At 49.2% G+C, this 23,455-nt stretch overlaps 1 protein-coding gene across 1 annotated transcript in view; it reads left to right on the top strand.

Annotated features, from left to right (window-relative positions):
- Window positions 1–11,336: 11,336 nt before the first annotated feature.
- The window catches only part of LOC143927175 (transmembrane O-methyltransferase homolog), a 53,030-nt gene continuing 40,911 nt past the window's right edge, over window positions 11,337–23,455 (top strand). The window contains exon 1 of the mRNA XM_077451128.1: window positions 11,337–12,356. The gene's annotated coding sequence lies outside the window, so the exon portion shown is untranslated. The remainder of the gene's footprint in view (window positions 12,357–23,455) is intronic.

Raw genomic sequence — 23,455 nt, 5'->3', positions numbered from 1 at the left:
AGCACCTCAAAATAGTGAACATTACAGAGATGCTGAGACTTTTGACGCTGCATTGGCATGATGCTGCCTCTTACATGGTTGTATACGTATTAATGGTGAGCAGGGGGTGGGTGTGTATGCTGAGCAGGGGGTGGGTGTCTATGGTGAGCAGGGGATGTTCCTATGGTGAGCAGGAGCTGGGTGTGTATGCTGAGCAGGGGGTGGGTGTCTATGCTGATCAGGGGATGTTCCTATGGTGAGCACGGAGTGGGTGTCTATGCTGAGCAGGGGATGTTCCTATGGTGAGCAGGGGCTGGGTGTGTATGCTGACCAGGGGATGTTCCTATGGTGAGCATGGAGTGGGTGTCTATGCTGAGCAGGGGGTGGGTGTCTATGCTGAGCAGGGGATATTCCTATGGTGAGCAGGGGCTGGGTGTGTATGCTGAGCAGGGGATGTTCCTATGGTAAGCACGGAGTGGGTGTCTATGCTGAGCAGGGGCTGGGTGTCTATGCTGAGCAGGGGATGTTCCTATGGTGAACACTGAGTGGGTGTGTATGCTGAGCAGGGGCTGGGTGTGTATGCTGAGCAGGGGCTGGGTGTGTATGCTGAGCAGGGGATGTTCCTATGCTGAGCAGGGGGTGGGTGTCTATGCTGAGCAGGGGATGTTCCTACGGTGAGCACGGGGTGGGTGTGTATGCTGAGCAGGGGGTGGGTGTCTATGCTGAGCAGGGGCTGGGTGTGTATGCTTAGCAGGGGATGTTCCTATGGTGAGCATGGGGTGGGGGTCTATGGTGAGCAGGGGCTGGGTGTGTATGCTGAGCAGGGGGTGGGTGTCTATGCTGAGCAGGGGATGTTCCTATGGTGAGCATGGGGTGGGTGTGTATGGTGAGCACGGGGTGGGTTTCTATGGTGAGCATGGGGTGGGGGTCTATGGTGAGCAGGAGCTGGGTGTGTATGGTGAGCAGGAGCTGGGTGTGTATGCTGAGCAGGGGGTGGGTTTCTATGCTGAGCAGGGGGTGGGTGTCTATGCTGAGCAGGGGATGTTCCTATGGTGAGCACGGGGTGGGTGTTTATGCTGAGCAGGGGATGTTCCTATGGTGAGCAAGGGGTGGGTGTTTATGCTGAGCAGGGGATGTTCCTATGGTGAGCATGGAGTGGGTGTCTATGCTGAGCAGGGGATGTTCCTATGGTGAGCATGGAGTGGGTGTCTATGCTGAGCAGGGGCTGGGTGTCTATGCTGAGCAGGGGATATTCCTATGGTGAGCAGGGGCTAGGTGTGTATGCTGAGCAGGGGATGTTCCTATGGTGAGCACGGAGTGGGTGTCTATGCTGAGCAGGGGATGTTCCTATGGTGAACACTAAGTGGGTGTGTATGCTGAGCAGGGGCTGGGTGTGTATGCTGAGCAGGGGCTGGGTGTGTATGCTGAGCAGGGGATGTTCCTATGCTGAGCAGGGGGTGGGTGTCTATGCTGAGCAGGGGATGTTCCTATGGTGAGCATGGGGTGGGGGTCTATGGTGAGCAGGGGCTGGGTGTGTATGCTGAGCAGGGGGTGGGTGTCTATGCTGAGCAGGGGATGTTCTTATGGTGAGCACGGGGTGGGTGTGTATGGTGAGCAGGGGCTGGGTGTGTATGCTGAGCAGGGGATGTTCCTATGGTGAGCACGGAGTGGGTGTCTAGGCTGAGCAGGGGATGTTCCTATGCTGAGCAGGGGGTGGGTGTCTATGCTGAGCAGGGGATGTTCCTATGCTGAGCAGGGGGTGGGTGTCTATGCTGAGCAGGGGATGTTCCTATGGTGAGCAGGGGGTGGTGTCAATGCTGAGCAAGCAATGGGTCTATGCAGTACCGGGACAAGTCCATCTAATGGCCAGGGCAAAGATCATCTTCCCTTCTCCTTTTCCAGCACAAATCCCCCTCCCCCCAATCATCTGTGCTAGCACAAATCATCTTCCTCCCAAGAAAGAAAAAACTCTCTTAAAAAAAATTGTGCTTAAAGTAGAACTATGGGCAACACGTTTTTATTTTAATTTTGGAAAGAGTAAGGGAGGGTGATAAGTTAATTTTTTACCATCCCTGTCCCATTGCAGAGATTTCCATTCACTTCCTGCCCCATAGCCAAACAGAAAGTGAGAGGAAATCTATCTAATGCAAATTAAGGGAATCCATTTCCCCCCCAGGGCAGGTTTTAAACAGCAAGGGGTGTGACATTGACAGGGAAAGGGTGGGTCATATTTAAATTAGGGGGTGCAGGAATTTAGTTAGGCCTAGGGCAGCACAAAACCTAAATACACTACTGGTCCCGGCCCTGGGTCTCTATGCTGAGCAGGGGCTTGTCTTTATGCTGAGCAGGGGATGTCTTCACTGAGCAGGGGCGTGTCTCTATACTTAGCAGGGACGTGTCTCTGCTGAGCAGGGGATGTCTTCACTGAGTAGGGGGTGTGGATTTGACTTGTGCTCATGAACGTGTACAAAATGTTTCAAGCGGCTTGTTAACTGGCGCTGCCATAGAGTATAGAATAACTGTTTGTTATTATACTATCCTCCTGCAAGATCAATAATGCATTCATTGTTCACCATATCACAACTCATCTTGTATTTGAAGAGTACCTTACACAAGATGATTTACAGCCATTAACATATTTTTTTCAATTTTTTTTTCACACCTGGAATGAATGTTGTGAAAATATATATATATATATATTAGAGTTCTAGGAAAAACTTTCAACTCCCCCCCCCTCATTTTGGGCAGTGACAAATGCCTGACCATCATAAGTTCTACCACCGGAATCTACCTTCTGACTATTGATGAGTGCGTTTGATTTATAAAACATACAATGTAACAATTATTATAGTAGGCATTTGTGCAGTTACATGTATGGCCGCCATTACATTACCTCCCAATGTATTTGACCAAACTTGGCTCTTCCCCCACCAAGCAGTGATTTTCCCTCCCACGCGGAGCGACCATGTACAAAGGACAGATAGGAAAGTAAGAGTGCACTGCCCCCAAGCCCAGAAGATGGTTCACCATCGAGATGAGCGGGTCCCAGGAGCCAGACAGGGGGGCACCCCATGCACTGCAAGCCAAACAAGTCCAAGGTAAAGGAAGCCAGTGCTGACAACTTTATTGATTCTGACAAACGGACAAGGAGTCCTCATCCTCTGGCTCATTTCAATTACATAATTTAGCCTTGTCCGTGAAATTCATCATGGCAGGAGATCTCAAGCGGCAGCTTCTTGTCCATTTGTTCAGTTCAATAAAGTTGTTAGACATTTGCAGCATGTCCCTGGCTTTCTTTACCATGCACAAACAACATCCACCTAGACGCCTACCTTTTGGAGCACTCATGCCAAACACCATTTCCCACCTAGACACCCTTGGCCCTGTGGCCCTGCACCGATAATCAATTGCAACAGATTGCCAAATGGTCAAGGTGTCCCAAACACCTGCTGATCATGGTTGGCCATAAAGAGGACCTGTGCCCTTTGTGCATGATTATACAACGGACAGCAAGAGGTCACTGTATGTTGGAGAATATCTGCCCCGTGTTTCAATATGGCGGCACAGTGGTGTAGTGGGTAGCACTCTCGCCTAGCAGTAAGAAGGGTCACTGGTTCCAATCCCAACCACGACACTACCTGCCTGGAGTTTGCATGTTCTCCCTGTGCCTGCGTGGGTTTCCTCCGGGTACTCCGGATTCCTCCCACACTCCAAAGACATGCAGGTAGGTTAATTGGCTTCTGTCCAAAATTGGCCCCTAGTATATGAATGGAGACCTTGGATTGTGGGCTCCTTGAGGGTAGTGACCGATGTGAGTGTGCAGTGTACAGGGATAGGGACAATTGTAGACACACACTCAGGATGGACTGGATGGTCTGGTGTCTTTATTCAACCTTACTAACTATGAAACTATGAATAAATTCGACTGACCTCAACATCTTATGTGATTGGTGGAATCCAGGGGATGATACAATGGAGACCCAAAATACATAACACGGATTCATTAACTGTACAAAAATGAACAAGACGCAGCCTACAATAATATTTGTCCAGGGGGTGACCCGACCCTGGTGTTTAGTTACATCTGTACACCCACTGTGCCCATTATGAGGGGTTCCCACCATCCCTGTGCTGAGTTCCCAGGTCTGTACACCCGCTGTGCCCATTATGAGGGGTTCCCACCATCCCTGTGCTGAGTTCCCAGGTCTGTACACCCGCTGTGCCCATTATGAGGGGTTCCCACCATCCCTGTGCTGAGTTCCCAGGTCTGTACACCTGCCGTGCCCATTATGAGGGGTTCCCACCATCCCTGTGCTGAGTTCCCAGGTCTGTACACCCGCTGTGCCCATTATGAGGGGTTCCCACCATCCCTGTGCTGAGTTCCCGGGTCTGTACACCCGCTGTGCCCATTATGAGAGGTTCCCACCATCCCGGTGCTGAGTTCCCAGGTCTGTACACCCGCCGTGCCCATTATGAGGGGTTTCCACCATCCCTGTGCTGAGTTCCCGGGTCTGTACACCCGCTGTGCCCATTATGAGGGGTTCCCACCATCCCTGTGCTGAGTTCCCGGGTCTGTACACCCGCTGTGCCCATTATGAGGGGTTCCCACCATCCCTGTGCTGAGTTCCCGGGTCTGTACACCCGCTGTGCCCATTATGAGGGGTTCCCACCATCCCTGTGCTGAGTTCCTGGGTCTGTACACCTGCTGTGCCCATTATGAGGGGTTCCCACCATCCCTGTGCTGAGTTCCTGGGTCTGTACACCCGCTGTACCTATTATGAGGGGTTCCCACCATCCCTGTGCTGAGTTCCCGGGTCTGTATACCCGCTGTGCCCATTATGAGGGATTCCCATCATGCCTGTGCTGAGTTCCCAGGTCTATACACCTGCTGTGTCCATTATGAGGGGTTCCCACCATCCCTGTGCTGAGTCCCTGGGTCTATATACCTGCTATGCCCATTATGAGGGGTTCCTATCATCCTTGTGCTGAGTTCCCGGGTCCTTTCCCCCCGGCTGAATCCAGAATAAGGCAATAGAAATTAGGGGGTAGAGGGTCCCATGCCCCATCCCATGGTGTCCTCACATGCAGACTGGCATCTGAGTCTCTCACTCCTAGGGCACCAATCTTGGATAAGACAATAGAAAAATGGAGGTAGGGGGTAAAATGTTCCATACCCCTTCCCATGTTTCTCCAATACGGATTTTCCTCTGGAGGTCCCTCAACCTTAAACCACCAATCCAGACTAAGGCAATAGAAATTCGGAGGTAGGGGGGTAGAGGTAGGTTTGCCACCTCATCCCTTTAAACCCAAGCGCATTTGAATTACACAGGTTCTAAAGGCTAATTTAATGCAGATAAGGAACCAAGTGAGTTTAATTACCACCATAATCAGCAACAGAACCTGCCTAGTTAATATGTGTTCAGGTTTAAAGGGATGAGGTGGCAACCCAAGGTAGAGGGTCCCTGTATATCATCCCATGGTGTCCCCTCAATGGCAGATCTTCATCTAGAGGTCCCTCACTCCTTTACCACCAGTCATGGCAACAGAAGCTAGAAGGTAGGTTATAGAAGGTCCTGTGTGCCATCCTGAGGCTGTGCCCTCACTCCTGAGCCACCAATCCAGGACAAGGTAATAGAACTAGGAAGGCCGGAGGGTCCTCGTGCCCCATCCCATGGTGTTACCTGCTCTCGGTGAGGTCAGAGGTTGTCCCTTATTCAATGAGACATTTATTGCGATGACATGAACTTTGTTCTGTCTATAAAAATCCTCCCTGGTTGCTGTTTTTATATGAAATGCAATAAATAAGATAAATTATCAGATTGGTGCACCTTCTGTAGCTGAAAACTTACACACAGCTCTCTCCTCGCAGGGCGGTGGATTAGCAGAACAGGAATTCTAATTGGTCAGCTGACCTATTGCGTGCCCCCCACCCCAATATTATTGCAGAGGTCCACAGGCTACTGTGGAGCAAGCACAAAGATCTGGGATATTCACTCCTGTGTGTGGGCACACCCTTATGACCCTGTCCTTTATTGCCTGAGTAGTGATTTCAAGGGAACCTGTCATGACACAAGTAGCAAGGGTCCCGTCCAGTGCTGACCTCAGCGTTGGGACCTGTAACGTCATTTGCCTTCTAGTGGGACTTTGCCCCAGCGGGGTGGGGAAGCTCGTGTACAGCATATTTGCACATTATGGCACCCCTACCCAGGGCCGCTGATAAGGCAGTACAGCCAGCCCTCCTATACTGGGCCAAGGCCCCATCAGTTTAAATAGGGGGCACAGGCACCTGCCCAAACAGGAGGTCGGGCTTTACTGCCTTGGGACGCTTGTGGATCCCCTTGCAGTGCTGCCGATTTTCTCCCTCCAACTGAAATCAGCTGTCTAGTATCTGTGCCCCTTTCCACCTGCTGCGTGTTGTCCCCTGTGTGCCCCCCCCCCCCCCCCCGGAGCTGTTGAGGGCAAGCAGGGGGGATTGCTTCAGGATGGAAAGCAGGGGGTGGGGGCAGTAAATATTTCCTATACTGTATATTACTTAAATGAACACAGCAAACGGTAGTAATTACTCCTGTGACCATTCATCACGGAAGCATAGTAAGCTGTGTTTACTATGCTTCCGTTCATGAATAATTATGGGGCCTCAGAGCACTTCCCATTCATTCATCGGTGCAGCTGAGGCTACAGAGAAAGGGACCGATGAATCATGAATCTCTGGCCTCAGCCCCTTTCTCTGTCTCAAATGTGGTACATTAGGGGTGTGTTTCAACCATTGCCATTTCCCCAAAGCCCCCTAAGCAGGGCCGTTAAAAGAAAAAATGTAAACAATACATAAAGTTCTAAAGAAATAAATAAAAATAAAGAAGGGCTTTTAGACATGTGCAGTCAGTATTTGGTTTACTTCTACACTGCTTGCAGGTCCACGTTTGCTGTCGCTGGTCATTCCGTGGCTCCTGGAATGAGCCACCTGGGTGTGTTGGGGTGGTGGAGGGTCCTGTGTGTCATCCCATGGTGTCCACAATTGCAGATTTGCATGCCACTCTGAGCCACCAATTCAGGATAAGGCAATAGAAACTTGATGGTAGAGGGTAGAGGATCTCATACCCCATCCCAAGGCGTTCTCAGTTGAAGACTTGCACCCAGAGAGCCCTCACTCCTGATCCACCAATTCAGGATAAGGCTATAGAAACTTGGAGGTAGAGGGTCTCATGCCCCATCTCAAAGTGTTTTCAGTGGAAGACTTGCATCTAGGGGTCCCTCACTCCCAAGCCAGCAATTCAGGATAAGACAATAGAAACTTGGAGGTAGAGAGTAGAGGGTCTCATGCCTCATCCTAAGGTGTTCTTAGTTGAAGACTTGCATCCAGGGGTCACTCCTGAGCCACCAGTTCGGGATAAGGCAATAGAAACTTGGAGGTAGAGGGTCTCATGCCCCATCCCAAGGTGTTCTCAGTTTAAGACTTGCACCCAGGGGTCTCTCAATCCTGAGCCACCAATTCAGGATAAGGCAATGGAAACTTGATGGTAGAGGGTAGAGGATCTCATACCCCATCCCAAGGCGTTCTCAGTTGAAGACTTGCACCCAGAGAGCCCTCACTCCTGATCCACCAATTCAGGATAAGGCTATAGAAACTTGGAGGTAGAGAGTAGAGGGTCTCATGCCTCATCCTAAGGTATTCTTAGTTGAAGACTTGCATCCAGGGGTCACTCCTGAGCCACCAGTTCGGGATAAGGCAATAGAAACTTAGAGGTAGAGGGTCTCATGCCCCATCCCAAGGTGTTCTCAGTTTAAGACTTGCACCCAGGGGTCTCTCAATCCTGAGCCACAAATTCCGGATAAGGCAATAGAAACTTGGAGGTAGAGGGTCTCATGCCCCATCTCAAAGTGTTTTCAGTGGAAGACTTGCATCTAGGGGTCCCTCACTCCCAAGCCAGCAATTCAGGATAAGACAATAGAAACTTGGAGGTAGAGAGTAGAGGGTCTCATGCCCCATCCCAAGGTGTTCTCAGTTTAAGACTTGCATCCAGGGGTCTCTCAATCCTGAGCCACCAATTCAGGATAAGGCAATAGAAACTTGGAGGTAGAGAGTAGAGGGTCTCATGTCTCATCCTAAGGTGTTCTTTTTTTTTTTTTTTATTGTTTATTTCTTTATTTAACATATTACAAGTTATAACAGACCAAGTTACAGTATCAGTATATATTTTAAAATTTTGTTTCCTTATACCGCTAGTACATCCTATTCTCGTTTTCCTATTTATTTCAATTGATCCGTGCAAAACAACTTTTTATATATTTCTCTTATTCTTACTTGCCACTATCATATATACTAACATACACACAGACAGACAGACAGACAGACAAAAAAAAACAAAAAAAAAAAACACACGCACTCTCCGGGCGACAAATCCATAGAGTAGTTTCCATAATGAGTTATATAACATAAGCTGACAAAGGAGAAGATTGTTTCTACCCACATCTATTATCGTTACAATTTTTTATTTTTCATTTTTTTTCTTCCTGCCCTCTGGTGTAACTCTCTACCCCATTTTCCTTTGAATACCGTGTTTACTGTCCCACTCAAACAGAAAAAAAAAAAAAAAACCCATACTAACCACTCAATACAGACTCCCCCATTACCAATGAGGGTGGAGCTAACCGTGGATCCGATATCCATCGTTTCCATATTTTAATCCAGTTATTGGATTCTCCCCTATTGCAATCAATTTGTTGTTCTTTCAAGATGTTTTCATTTACCTGAAGACGCCAGTCCTCAAGTAAAGGTGCATTCGAAGATATCCACCTTAGAGCAATTAACTTACGTGCAATAAACAATAGTCTGGTAACTAATATCACCTCCCTGGGAAAGAATCCTTCCTCGTCAAAGTATCCCAGTAGACATGTCATAGGGGTCCTGTCGATATGCGTATTACATGTAGCATTGATTGTATTAACCACCTCTCGCCAATATCTAGCCACTTTTGGACAATTCCACATCATGTGTATTAAATCAGCTGGAGACTTTTGACATCTAGGACACTCCGGAGACGTCTACCCCACTTAAATAATTTAACTGGAGTTCTATATACCCTATATATTATAAATAGTTGCGTCAGGCATTGAGCCGGTGATAATGATACTAGGGGTACCCTTCTCAAGATAATTTGCCAGTTTTCATCTGAGATGTCCCCTATGTCTCTCTCCCAGCCTGTTCTACCCGGGCTGACAACTTTATCCTGATATAGTCTCATCAATTGACCATATAAAGACGAGATCAAGCCCTTTTTTAAATCCCCCCTTGCTAATGATGTTATAAGCGGGGTAGGTTTTATCACTATCTTTTCCCTTCTAAACTGAGTTTGAATCGCATGCCGTATTTGTAAATATTTATAGAAGTGACTAGAAGGCAGTTGAAAGGATTCTTGCAGGTCCTGAAAGGAGCGCAGAACATTATGTGTAAACATCTGTTCTATATATTGGAGCCCCTTAGAGAGCCAGCTTTCGAATCCCTCCAATTTATATAATTCTTTATGTTGCTTATTCCCCCAAAGCGGGGAGTATTTTGAAACTCCTTCAAATTTCATCATACTCCTCATTTCCTTCCAGACTCTATTCATAAGTGTCGTTGTTAGACCCCTACAGGTGTTACCCAGGGCTCCGGATTCCAACTGAGCCACAAGATTATATCGAGAACTGTTATTTAACAGTAAAACCTGTATGGGGTCTTCCCAATTACTTTCTCCCCAGCCTGCAAAATGCTGAAGCTGGGAGGCTATGAAGTAGAGTCTAAGGTATTCTTAGTTGAAGACTTGCACCCAGGGGTCACTCCTGAGCCACCAGTTCGGGATAAGGCAATAGAAACTTGGAGGTAGAGGGTCTCATGCCCCATCCCAAGGTGTTCTCAGTTTAAGACTTGCACCCAGGGGTCTATCAATCCTGAGCCACCAATTCAGGATAAGGCAATAGAAACTTGGAGGTAGAGGGTCTCATGCCTCATTCTAAGGTGTTCTCAGTTGAAGACTTGCACCCAGGGGTCCCTCCTGAGCCACAAATTCCGGATAAAGCAATAGAAACTTTGAGGTAGAGGGTCTCATGCCCCATCTCAATGTGTTTTCAGTGGAAGACTTGCATCTAGGGGTCCTTCACTCCCGAGCCAGCAATTCAGGATAAGGCAATAGAAACTTGGAGGTAGAGGGTAGAGGGTCTCATGTCTCATCCCAAGGCGTTCTCAGTTGAAGACTTGCATCCAGGGGTCCCTCACTCCTGAGCCACCAATTCAGGATAAGGCTAGAGAAACTTGGAGGTAGAGGGTCTCATGCCTCATTCTAAGGTGTTCTCAGTTGAAGACTTGCACCCAGGGATCCCTCCTGAGCCACAAATTCCGGATAAGGCAATAGAAACTTGGAGGTAGAGGGTCTCATGCCCCATCTCAAAGTGTTTTCAGTGGAAGACTTGCATCTAGGGGTCCCTCACTCCCAAGCCAGCAATTCAGAATAATACAATAGAAACTTGGAGTTGGAGGGTCTCATGCCTCATCCTAAGGTGTTCTCAGTTGAAGACTTTCACCTATAAGTCTCTCACTCTGAGCCACCAATTCAGGATAAGGCAATAGAAACTTGGAGGTAGAGGGTCTCATGCCTCATTCTAAGGTATTCTTAGTTGAAGATTTGCACCCAGGGGTCTCTCCTGAGCCACCAGTTCGGGATAAGGCAATAGAAACTTGGAGGTAGAGGGTCTCATGTCTCATCCCAAGGTGTTTTCAGCGGAAGACTTGCATCTAGGGGTCTCTCCCTCCTGAGCCACCAATTCAGGATAAGGCAATAGAAACTTGGAGGTAGAGGGACTCGTGCCCCATCCCAAGATGTTCTCAGTTGAAGACTTGCACCCAGGGGTCTCTCAGTCTGAGCCACCAATTCAGGATAAGGCAATAGAAACTTGGAGGTAGAGGGTCTCATGCCTCATCTCAAGGTGTTCTCAGTTGAAGACTTGCACCCAGGGGTCCCTCCTGAGCCACCAATTAAGGATAAGGCTAGAGAAACTTGGAGGTAGAGGGTCTCATGCCCCATCCCAAGATTTTCTCAGTGGAAGACTTGCACCCAGGGGTCTCTCACTCCTGAGCCACCAATTCAGGATAAGGCAATAGAAAATTGGAGGTAGAGGGTCTCGTGCCTCATCTCAAGGTGTTCTTGGTTGAAGACTTGCACCCAGGGGTCTCTCACTCCCGAGCCACCAATTCAGGATAAGGCAATAGAAACTTGGAGGTAGAGGGTAGAGGGTCTAATGCCCCATCCCAAGGTGTTCTTGGTTGAAGACTTGCACCCAGGGGCCCCTCCTGAGCCACCAATTCAGGATAAGGCGATAAAAACTTGGAGGTAGAGGGTCTCATGCCTCATCCCAAGGTGTTCTCAGTTGAAGACTTGCACCCAGGGGTCCCTCACTCCTGAGCCACCAATCCAGAATAAAGCAGTAGAACCTAGAAGGTAGAGGGTAGAGAGTCTCCTGCCCCATCTCACTCTGCACTGCTCCCTCTGGGTTCAACATTTCTCCTCTTCAGCAAGTGGGCAGCCATCGTTGGGGGGGTTACAATGTGTCAACATTTTGGGATATCCTGCCCGTCCCTGAGTTTATCCCCTATCTTTCTTTCTCTGTGCACTACATCATGAAAATAATCTTAACCCTCTCCACATTGAGGATCCATCCTAAGGGCACACAAAATGCTTTTTCCTGCATTCTACAAAGTTACAATGTACGGTCTGATCACTGGGGGAGGGGAGACTGAGGAAATGCCTCCTCCTCTATCTACAAAGCTACAATGTAAAGTCTGATCACTGGGGGAGGGGAGACTGAGGAAATGCCTCCTCCTGCCTGAAACAGACGTAACATCATCCCAGCCTAGGCAAAGTCACTGGCCAGAGATTGAGGGGGTCTTCTTAATGATAAAAGGTGGAAAGTTTTTGAACAATCCAACCTGTTTATATATATATATATATTGTGACATCACAGGTGTGTGTATGCAGGGATGGTTCTGACTGGTCCACTTTAAACCTTCTCTCATTTTTCCCTATTGAAATTCTGTATCTCTTCTAAACAATCGATGAAATCAGCAGTTGGAGGTGCCAATGAAATGAAGTTGGCATGGAATAAGAAGGCCATAGGACGGCACCATGTTTGTTCCTCGGACGGTCCCCAGCCGGTGTGACTCCCCCGTCTCCTCCTGGCGGTCCGGGAACACCTGTGATCCGGAGTAACCCGACCTCAGCTTCTCAGGTGACATCCTCTGACTGGTCCCCGGGCCTCATCAATAATGGACGAGGAGAACATCGTGTTTCAGGACAGGCAGTGTGGCATTCGGCGGGCAGGAGACGGAAGGAGCTGCGTCTGACCAGGTAACCCTGAGAACCGACTCTCTATATGACCATCAATTACTTCTTATATCTGTATGTATAGAGCAGGGACCTCCGAACTGCAGCCCATGGGTCAGATGTGGCCCTTTCCATGTCTTTATCCCACTCTTGGGGAATCCACTTCCACTGACACCTATGATGGGGCACTATTCCTCCCACTGACACCAATGATGGAGCACTATTCCTCCCACTGACACCAATGATGGGGCACTATTCCTCCCACTGACACCAATGATGGGGCACTATTCCTCCCACTGACACCAATGATGGAACACTATTCCTCCCACTGACACCAATGATGGGGCACTATTCCTCCCACTGATACCAATGATGGGGCACTATTCCTCCTACTGACACCAATGATGGAACACTATTCCTCCCACTGATACCAATGATGGGGCACTATTCCTCCCACTGACACCAATGATGGAACACTATTCCTCCCACTGACACCAATGATGGGGCACTATTCCTCCTACTGACACCAATGATGGGGCACTATTCCTCCCACTGACACCAATGATGAAACACTATTCCTCCCACTGACACCAATGATGGGGCACTATTCCTCCCACTGACACCAATGATGGGGCACTATTCCTCCCACTGACACCAATGATGGGGCACTATTCCTCCTACTGACACCAATGATGGGGCACTATTCCTCCCACTGACACCAATGATGGGGCACTATTCCTCCTACTGACACCAATGATGGAGCACTATTCTTACCACTGATACCAATGATGAGGCACTATTCCTCCCATCGATACCAATGATGGGACACTATACCTCCCACTGACACCAATGATGGGGCACTATTCCTCCTACTGACACCAATGATGGGGCACTATTCCTCCCACTGACACCAATGATGAAACACTATTCCTCCCACTGACACCAATGATGGGGCACTATTCCTCCCACTGACACCAATGATGGGGCACTATTCCTCCTACTGACACCAATGATGGGGCACTATTCCTCCCACTGATACCAATGATGGGGCACTATTCCTCCCACTGATACCAATGATGGAGCACTATTCTTACCACTGATACCAATGATGAGGCACTATTCCTCCCATCGATACCAATGATGGGACACTATACCTCCCACTGATACCAATGATGGGGCACTATACCTCCCACTGATACCAATGATGGGGCACTATACCTCCCACTGATACCAATGATGAGGCACTATTCCACCAACTGATGCCAATGATGGGGCGCTATTCCTCCCATCGATACCAATGATGGGACACTATTCCTCCCACTGATACCAATGATGGGGCACTATTTCTCCCACTGATTCCAATGATGGGGCGCTATTCCCCCCCCACACTGATACGAATGGTGGGGCACTATTCCTCCTACTGATACCAATGATGGGGCACTATTACACTGATACCAATAATTGAGCACTAGTGATGGACGAACTTCCGACGGGACGTTTCGCGAAAGCGAAATGCGAACGGACCCAAACGTTCGCGAAACCGAACGTTCGCCGCGGGCCCCATTGACTTCAATGGGAGGCGAACTTTGCAAACCTTCATGTCGAATTTGCGGCCACGTGGTAATTATTAGGGGGTAAAACGTAGTCCCACCATCTGGACAATGACATAATACATGTATGAGGTGAATTTGGGATCGATAACTACAAGCATTTTTATTTTATTTGGGAAATTGTTCTAACAATTCAGGACTATGGAGCTAATGAAGGCAATGGAGGAGAGGGAAGGTCAGGGACCAGGGTAGGCAAAGAAGAGGGTGCAGGAGATGATCACCAGCAGCGTGACATACCGGAATGACACATGCACCGTGATAGAGGCATCTGACAGCAGCACCGTAATACAGAGCACTGACAGCAGCACCGTGACATACAGCGCTGACAGCAGCACCGTGACATACAGCGCTGACAGCAGCACCGTGACATACAGCGCTGACAGCAGCACCGTGACATACAGCGCTGACAGCAGCACCGTGACATACAGCGCTGACAGCAGCACCGTGACATACAGCGCTGACAGCAGCACCGTGACATACAGCGCTGACAGCAGCACCGTGACATACAGCGCTGACAGCAGCACCGTGACATACAGCGCTGACAGCAGCACCGTGACATACAGCGCTGACAGCAGCACCGTGACATACAGCGCTGACAGCAGCACCGTGACATACAGCACTGACAGCAGCACCGTAAGCAGCCCCAGGAGGAAGTCAGCACAGCACAGGGATGGTGTGATCCCCTCATAATAAGAACCCCCAGGAGGAAGTCAGCACAGCACAGGGATAGTGTGATCCCTTCATAATAAGAACCCCCAGGAGGAAGTCAGCACAGCACAGGGATATCATAAGCAGCCCCAGTAGAAATATGACACCGCTCAACCTCTTCAAAGAGGAGGGTAGGGGCATATAGTACGGTGTGCTTTTTTGGGTCAAGGAAGTGAGCCAAATGAATTAAGAAGGTCTGTGTGCTTGATTAAAAAAATAGTTTATAGACATATACATGGTCTACTGGTCACATGTGTTGAATTCCTCCGAGATCCATGCCTCATTCATTTTTAGAAATGTGAGGTAGTTAACACTGTGGTGAGCTAGGCGAGTACGCTTATCGGTCACAATCCCCCCTGCTGCGCTGAACGTCCTTTCGGACAGGACACTGGATGAGGGGCAAGCCAACAGTTCGATTGCAAATTGGGCAAGCTCTGGCCAGAGGTCAAGCCTGCCCACCCAGTAGTCTAGGGGTTCATCACTCCTCAGAGCGTCCACATCGGCCGTTAACCCAATGTAGTCGGACACCTGACGGTCTAGGCGTTCCCTGATGCTGGATCCGGATGACACCTGTCGATGGGTCGGCTGAAAGAATGACCTCATATCCGAAGTCACCAACACATCTTCAAACCGGCCTCTTCTTGCAGGCGCTGTTGGATTGGTACCCGCAAATCCTTCTCTGGGAGTGGGAATTGCTCCTCTGCCAGCGCACGCAAAAGCAGAATGCAGCATTTCTCGAAGCAAGGCCTGGAAGTGCTGCATTCTGACAGCCCTCTGCGACGGCGGTAACATTTCCGCCATTTTGTGTTTGTACCGGGGGTCTAAGTACGTTGCCACCCAGTACTGGTCCTTGACCCTCATGCTTTTTATACGGGGGTCCCTATTAAAACACTGGAGCATGAAGGCCCCCATTTGCACTAAAGTGGAAGCGGTGTGGTGGCCTGGCTCCTGCTCATCATCCAGGATAATGTCGTCCTCTTCATTCTCCTCTCCCCATCCTCGCACAACAGGGATCCCAGAAAGGTTTAAAGCATGCTCTTCTTGCTCCTGCTCATCCGCCCCGGCACCATCCTCCTCTGACTCCTCATCAGACTCCTGTTGTTGACTTGTCTCAGATAGAGTAGCCCCCCCTGGGAATTCATCCAGCATTGCGACTTCCTCATCTTCCCGCTCCTGCTCCTCCACAGCCTGATCAATGACACGACGCAATGCACGCTCCAGAAAGAAGGCATAAGGTACCATGTCACTGATGGCGCCATGGCTGCGACTGACCAGTTTGGTGATCTCCTCAAATGGCCGCAGAAGTCTGCATGTGTCGCGCATGAGCAGCCACTGGCGCGGTGAAAAAAAACCCAGCTCCCCAGAACCGTTTCTTTCGCAGAGTTCATACAGGTAGACGTTAACTGCACGTTTCTGCTGGAGCAGCCTATCAAGCATATAGAAGGTTGAGTTCCATCGCGTCGGGCAATCGCAAATAAGACGTCTGACCGGCAGATGGTGTCGCCGCTGAATGTCAGCAAGGCGAGCCATGGCCGTGTAAGATCTTCTGAAATGGGCCGAGATTTTCCTTGCCTGCCGCAAGATGTCCTGGACCCCAGGGTATTTGACAAGGAATCGCTGCACGACCAAGTTTAAGACGTGTGCCATGCACGGCACGTGCGTGATTTTGCCCTGTTTCAATGCGCTAAGCAGATTGGCACCGTTGTCACACACCACTTTACCAACTGTCAAATTGAGCGGTGTTAGCCACTCATCTGCCTGTGAACGCAAAGCTGAAAGGAGTGCCGGGCCAGTGTGGCTCTTTGCTTCCAGGCACAACAGACGCAGCACGGCATGGCAACGTCTCACCTGGCATGTGGAATAGGTTCTGGGGAGCTTGGGCGGTGCAGTGGAAGAGACGCTAGCAGCGGAAAAGGAGGAGGCAGCTGAGGAGGAGAGGGAGGAGGATGGAGTAGGAGGAGGAGAAGAAGAGTCAGGCCTGCATGCAATCCGTGGCGGTAAAACCAAATCTACACGGGTGCCACGGGTTACATGCTTGACGGCCGTCAGAAGGTTCACCCAGTGGGCAGTAAAACTGATATACCTTCCCTGCCCGTGTTTGCTAGACCACGTGTCTGTGGTCAGATGTATCTTGGCACCGACACTGTGTGCCAGAGATACATTCACTTGCCGCTGAACATGGCCATATAGCTCTGGGATGCCCTTCTCTGAGAAATACTTCCTTCCTGGGACCTTCCATTGTGGTGTTCCAATGGCCACAAATTTGCGAAAGGCCTCCGAGTCCACCAGTTTATATGGCAGTAGTTGGCGGGCTATGAGTTCTGACAAGCCAGCCGCCAACCGTTGGGCAAGAGGGTTATCCGGCGTCATCATTTTTTTACGCTCAAACATTAGGCCCACGGAAGCCTGCCTTTTTGCAGAAAAATGTGAGCTTGGCGTGATGGAAGGTGGAGTGGAGGACAATTGTGAGGAGAGAGGAGAAGGAGAAGTAGAAGACGAGGCTGGACGGTGAGAGCCTGCAGTGTGGCTTTGTGTGTTCCGTTGCTCCCACTGGGCTCGGTGATGGCTGCTCATGTGCCTTCTTAAGGCGGTCGTCCCTAGGTGAGTATTGGGCTTACCGCGACTAACGCGTTGACTGCAAAGATTGCAGATGGCAACGCTATTGTCAGCAGCGGACACGTTAAAAAAAGCCCACACTGCGGAGCCATGTGCCGGTGTCCTGGGAGCGCCAGATGTGACCGTACATGGTCGATGACTCGCTCCTGATACATTTGCAGTCTGCTTTGTCCCTGCTGTGCAATGTAAGTCATTGCTGCTTCTCCTCCCTATCTGCTGGTCCATATCTCCCTCTGAACTCCCCTCCTCTTCCTCTCTTGTGGGCACCCACGTGACATCACTAGACACGTCATCATCAACGTCACCTTCCCCACCGCTATAAGTAGAGATCTCGGAGTAGGCAGCAACACCGGGGACCAACCTCCTCCTTGGGCTGATCTGGGTACTGGCGTCAGACTGCTGAGTAGCGCTTGTTGCTACCTCCTCTTCCTGATCCAATACCAAGAGTGGCTGCGCATCAGAAATGTCCTCTTGATATGGATCGGAAAATAATTCCAGTGACTCAAGCGGAAGGTATGTGGTGGTGGTGGTGGTGGTCGTGTTGTTGGTGGTAGTGTCTTTGGGGGTGCACATAGCAGAGAGTGAAGAAGAGGGTGCAGATCGAGAGGATGAGGAGGGTGCAGAAGAGTAAGGCTGAGCGAGCCACTCAACCAAGTCTGGTGCATCCTTTAAAGTAATTGAACGCACCTTCTGCAACTTCCCACTTTGGCTCAAGCCTGTTGCTCCTGCCCTACCCCTACCACCCCTGCGGAAGGGCCTGCCTCTTCCTCTGCCTGTCATTTTTTAAATGACCCTGTGACAAAACTCTTAGTCCCTATACCGATGAAGGACTGCTGCAGTATAGGGCAGCGGTCAGCAGTGGTGCACGTCAACCCTATCTATTGTGGACCGATAGCGGTCCTTACAGAACAGCAGACTGTACCGCACTCAAGCCTATGTACCGTAGCACCCTATACCAAGTTACCAGTCCTTATAAGAACTTTTGTGGACCAAGCAGGTTGTGTATTAGTGTTTAGCAGACTGTACGTCAGTCCCTATACCGCTGAAGGACTGCTGCAGTATAGGGCAGCGGTCAGCAGTGGTGCACGTCAACCCTATCTATTGTGGACCGATAGCGGTCCTTACAGAACAGCAGACTGTACCGCACTCAAGCCTATGTACCGTAGCACCCTATACCAAGTTACCAGTCCTTATAAGAACTTTTGTGGACCAAGCAGGTTGTGTATTAGTGTTTAGCAGACTGTACGTCAGTCCCTATACCGCTGAAGGACTGCTGCAGTATAGGGCAGCGGTCAGCAGTGGTGCACGTCAACCCTATCTATTGTGGACCGATAGCGGTCCTTACAGAACAGCAGACTGTACCGCACTCAAGCCTATGTACCGTAGCACCCTATACCAAGTTACCAGTCCTTATAAGAACTTTTGTGGAACAAGCAGGTTGTGTGTTAGTGATTAGCAGACTGTACGTCAGTCCCTATACCGCTGAAGGACTGCTGCAGTATAGGTGAGCGGTCAGCAGTGGTGCACGTCAACCCTATCTATTGTGGACCTATAGCGGTCCTTACAGAACAGCAGACTGTACCGCACTCAAGCCTATGTACCGTAGCACCCTATACCAAGTTACCAGTCCTTATAAGAACTTTTGTGGACCAAGCAGGTTGTGTATTAGTGTTTAGCAGACTGTACGTCAGTCCCTATACCGCTGAAGGACTGCTGCAGTATAGGTGAGCGGTCAGCAGTGGTGCACGTCAACCCTATCTATTGTGGACCGATAGCGGTCCTTACAGAACAGCAGACTGTACCGCACTCAAGCCTATGTACCGTAGCACCCTATACCAAGTTACCAGTCCTTATAAGAACTTTTGTGGACCAAGCAGGTTGTGTGTTAGTGTTTAGCAGACTGTACGTCAGTCCCTATACCGCTGAAGGACTGCTGCAGTATAGGGCAGCGGTCAGCAGTGGTGCACGTCAACCCTATCTATTGTGGACCGATAGCGGTCCTTACAGAACAGCAGACTGTACCGCACTCAAGCCTATGTACCGTAGCACCCTATACCAAGTTACCAGTCCTTATAAGAACTTTTGTGGACCAAGCAGGTTGTGTATTAGTGTTTAGCAGACTGTACGTCAGTCCCTATACCGCTGAAGGACTGCTGCAGTATAGGGCAGCGGTCAGCAGTGGTGCACGTCAACCCTATCTATTGTGGACCGATAGCGGTCCTTACAGAACAGCAGACTGTACCGCACTCAAGCCTATGTACCGTAGCACCCTATACCAAGTTACCAGTCCTTATAAGAACTTTTGTGGAACAAGCAGGTTGTGTGTTAGTGATTAGCAGACTGTACGTCAGTCCCTATACCGCTGAAGGACTGCTGCAGTATAGGTGAGCGGTCAGCAGTGGTGCACGTCAACCCTATCTATTGTGGACCGATAGCGGTCCTTACAGAACAGCAGACTGTACCGCACTCAAGCCTATGTACCGTAGCACCCTATACCAAGTTACCAGTCCTTATAAGAACTTTTGTGGACCAAGCAGGTTGTGTATTAGTGTTTAGCAGACTGTACGTCAGTCCCTATACCGCTGAAGGACTGCTGCAGTATAGGGCAGCGGTCAGCAGTGGTGCACGTCAACCCTATCTATTGTGGACCGATAGCGGTCCTTACAGAACAGCAGACTGTACCGCACTCAAGCCTATGTACCGTAGCACCCTATACCAAGTTACCAGTCCTTATAAGAACTTTTGTGGAACAAGCAGGTTGTGTGTTAGTGATTAGCAGACTGTACGTCAGTCCCTATACCGCTGAAGGACTGCTGCAGTATAGGTGAGCGGTCAGCAGTGGTGCACGTCAACCCTATCTATTGTGGACCTATAGCGGTCCTTACAGAACAGCAGACTGTACCGCACTCAAGCCTATGTACCGTAGCACCCTATACCAAGTTACCAGTCCTTATAAGAACTTTTGTGGACCAAGCAGGTTGTGTATTAGTGTTTAGCAGACTGTACGTCAGTCCCTATACCGCTGAAGGACTGCTGCAGTATAGGGCAGCGGTCAGCAGTGGTGCACGTCAACCCTATCTATTGTGGACCGATAGCGGTCCTTACAGAACAGCAGACTGTACCGCACTCAAGCCTATGTACCGTAGCACCCTATACCAAGTTACCAGTCCTTATAAGAACTTTTGTGGACCAAGCAGGTTGTGTATTAGTGTTTAGCAGACTGTACGTCAGTCCCTATACCGCTGAAGGACTGCTGCAGTATAGGGCAGCGGTCAGCAGTGGTGCACGTCAACCCTATCTATTGTGGACCGATAGCGGTCCTTACAGAACAGCAGACTGTACCGCACTCAAGCCTATGTACCGTAGCACCCTATACCAAGTTACCAGTCCTTATAAGAACTTTTGTGGAACAAGCAGGTTGTGTGTTAGTGATTAGCAGACTGTACGTCAGTCCCTATACCGCTGAAGGACTGCTGCAGTATAGGTGAGCGGTCAGCAGTGGTGCACGTCAACCCTATCTATTGTGGACCGATAGCGGTCCTTACAGAACAGCAGACTGTACCGCACTCAAGCCTATGTACCGTAGCACCCTATACCAAGTTACCAGTCCTTATAAGAACTTTTGTGGACCAAGCAGGTTGTGTATTAGTGTTTAGCAGACTGTACGTCAGTCCCTATACCGCTGAAGGACTGCTGCAGTATAGGGCAGCGGTCAGCAGTGGTGCACGTCAACCCTATCTATTGTGGACCGATAGCGGTCCTTACAGAACAGCAGACTGTACCGCACTCAAGCCTATGTACCGTAGCACCCTATACCAAGTTACCAGTCCTTATAAGAACTTTTGTGGAACAAGCAGGTTGTGTGTTAGTGATTAGCAGACTGTACGTCAGTCCCTATACCGCTGAAGGACTGCTGCAGTATAGGGCAGCGGTCAGCAGTGGTGCACGTCAACCCTATCTATTGTGGACCGATAGCGGTCCTTACAGAACAGCAGACTGTACCGCACTCAAGCCTATGTACCGTAGCACCCTATACCAAGTTACCAGTCCTTATAAGAACTTTTGTGGAACAAGTGAGTTGTGAATGTTTAGCAGACTGCAGCAGAAGGGCAGCAGTCAAGTATAATATCCTTTCTATATTTGGAAGAAAGAATATTATACATGTACAAGCCTATTACTGTACCACTGATACCAGTCCTGAAAAGAACCTTTGTGGAACTAATAATAACAGCAAGTCTTTAAAATTACCCTCACTGCCTGACAACACTGCTTCCTTCCTGTCCCTATACAAATTGGCAAAAAAAGAGAACGATTAGTGGTTACTGGAACAGCTCTTTTGTGGACCTTGATAGTAACAGCTAATGATGATGATGATGATGATGATGATGAAAGACTAATCTGGCTGTCCCTGTAGCATACACCGTCCTTTCACTTTCTCTAAACTAACAAAAGACACTCAGGCTGCTGCAAGAATCAGCAGCACAGCAAACCTATCAACACCTAACACCTATACCAGTCCTGAAAAGAACTTTTGTGTACCAAATAGCTAGTGGTTTATCTCTCCCTACTCCACACAGGAACCTGTCCCTATCGTAACAGAAGAAAGAATGTAAAATGGCCACCGGATCGGGTGTATTTATAGGTTAGGGGGAATGTACAAGTGTCCATGTGCTGTCATGTCTCAATTGGCTGTCCTGTATCACATGATAAACGTGTCACCAAAGGTTAAAGTTCTTGTATACATTAAACACGTAAGTCCGCCGCGGCGAACGACGGAAAAAGGCGTTCGAACGTGCGGACCGCGAATGTCGGAAATTCGCCGCGAAACGACCGCCGGGCGAACCGTTCGGCCATCACTATTGAGCACTATTGCTCCCACTAATACCAATGATAGGACACTATGCCTCCCACTGATACCAATGATGGGGCACTATTCCTCCCATCGATACCAATGATGGGACACTATACCTCCCACTGATACCAATGATGAGGCACTATTCCACCAACTGATGCCAATGATGGGGCACTATTGCTCCCACTAATACCAATGATAGGACACTATGCCTCCCACTGATACCAATGATGGGGCACTGTTCCTCACACTGATACCAATGATGGGGCACTATTCCTCACACTGATACCAATGATGGGGCACTATTCCTCCCACTGATACCAATGATGGGGCACTGTTCCTCACACTGATATCAATAATGGGGCACTATTCCTCACACTAATACCTTCTGAAAATGCCAGATAGTCTGGCTGTCAAACTCATCCTACTGTTTCAATAATTTGATATTCTGACCTTGGGACAAGTATACAGAAAAGAGATCTGACAGTTCGCTGACAGTTTTGTATGGCTGCGTCTGCTCCGTGATTGAAAGCTGAAAAAAAAAAAAGGACACCGGATACTATAGATAACCCCCCTCCCATCTGATAAAACCACCATTACTGCATTGTAAATTCACTGGAAGGTAACTATTTGCCTCCTCTTTGTCTGTGTGGCCACACTCTAATGCACCGCTCCCCCCCCTCATTGTATCACATGCCGCCATTTTTAAAAGAAGATGTCATCGATGGTTGGAGACTTCTTTCTTGTCCTGTGCCGGCCAACTGACAGATCTCACACATGCACTGTATAGGATCCGAGCGGCTTAATCAGGCCTATTTGGCCGAAACACGTTCTTTTTTCTTTCTTCCCAGCTGTATGTCACTTTGCCCAATATAGGATAAGCATTTGTAAGATACCTACCGAAGTGGTGGCTTTTCATTGAAGTTTGATTAGTGACGTAGCCTTCCCAGGGTGCACCTACATCACCAATTCCTCAGGGAAACCCCCGAAGTTTGGTAAAAATTGTAAGTGTGCAATAGTTGTTTGCGTTTACAAATATCTTTATGGTATTTATGGACGGGCACGCATCATGAATTTGTTCTGTTTGGGGTAAAGGTCAGTGCCAGCATCGATCTAAGGCCCGAAGGGTATATAGCTTTGAGATGGGTCGGTGTCATATACCAAAAGAAGAGCACTTCATATATATTCCCTTTATAGAGGGTGCAAATGGACCTTTTGGCTGCTTGGGACCAAACTATCTGCCACTGAGATAGGGACAGCTCTTCCACAATAGCCTGCTCCCATCTAAGCATATGCCGGTGTATGTCAAGTTGCAATTTTTAAGTACAGATGACCTA

This window comes from Lithobates pipiens, unplaced genomic scaffold (assembly GCF_037356315.1).
Source record: "Lithobates pipiens isolate NorthernLeopardFrog02 unplaced genomic scaffold, aLitPip1_a1.2 Scaffold_23, whole genome shotgun sequence".
Classification (NCBI taxonomy): domain Eukaryota; kingdom Metazoa; phylum Chordata; class Amphibia; order Anura; family Ranidae; genus Lithobates; species Lithobates pipiens.
This window is presented reverse-complemented; position numbering and strand designations above follow the sequence as displayed.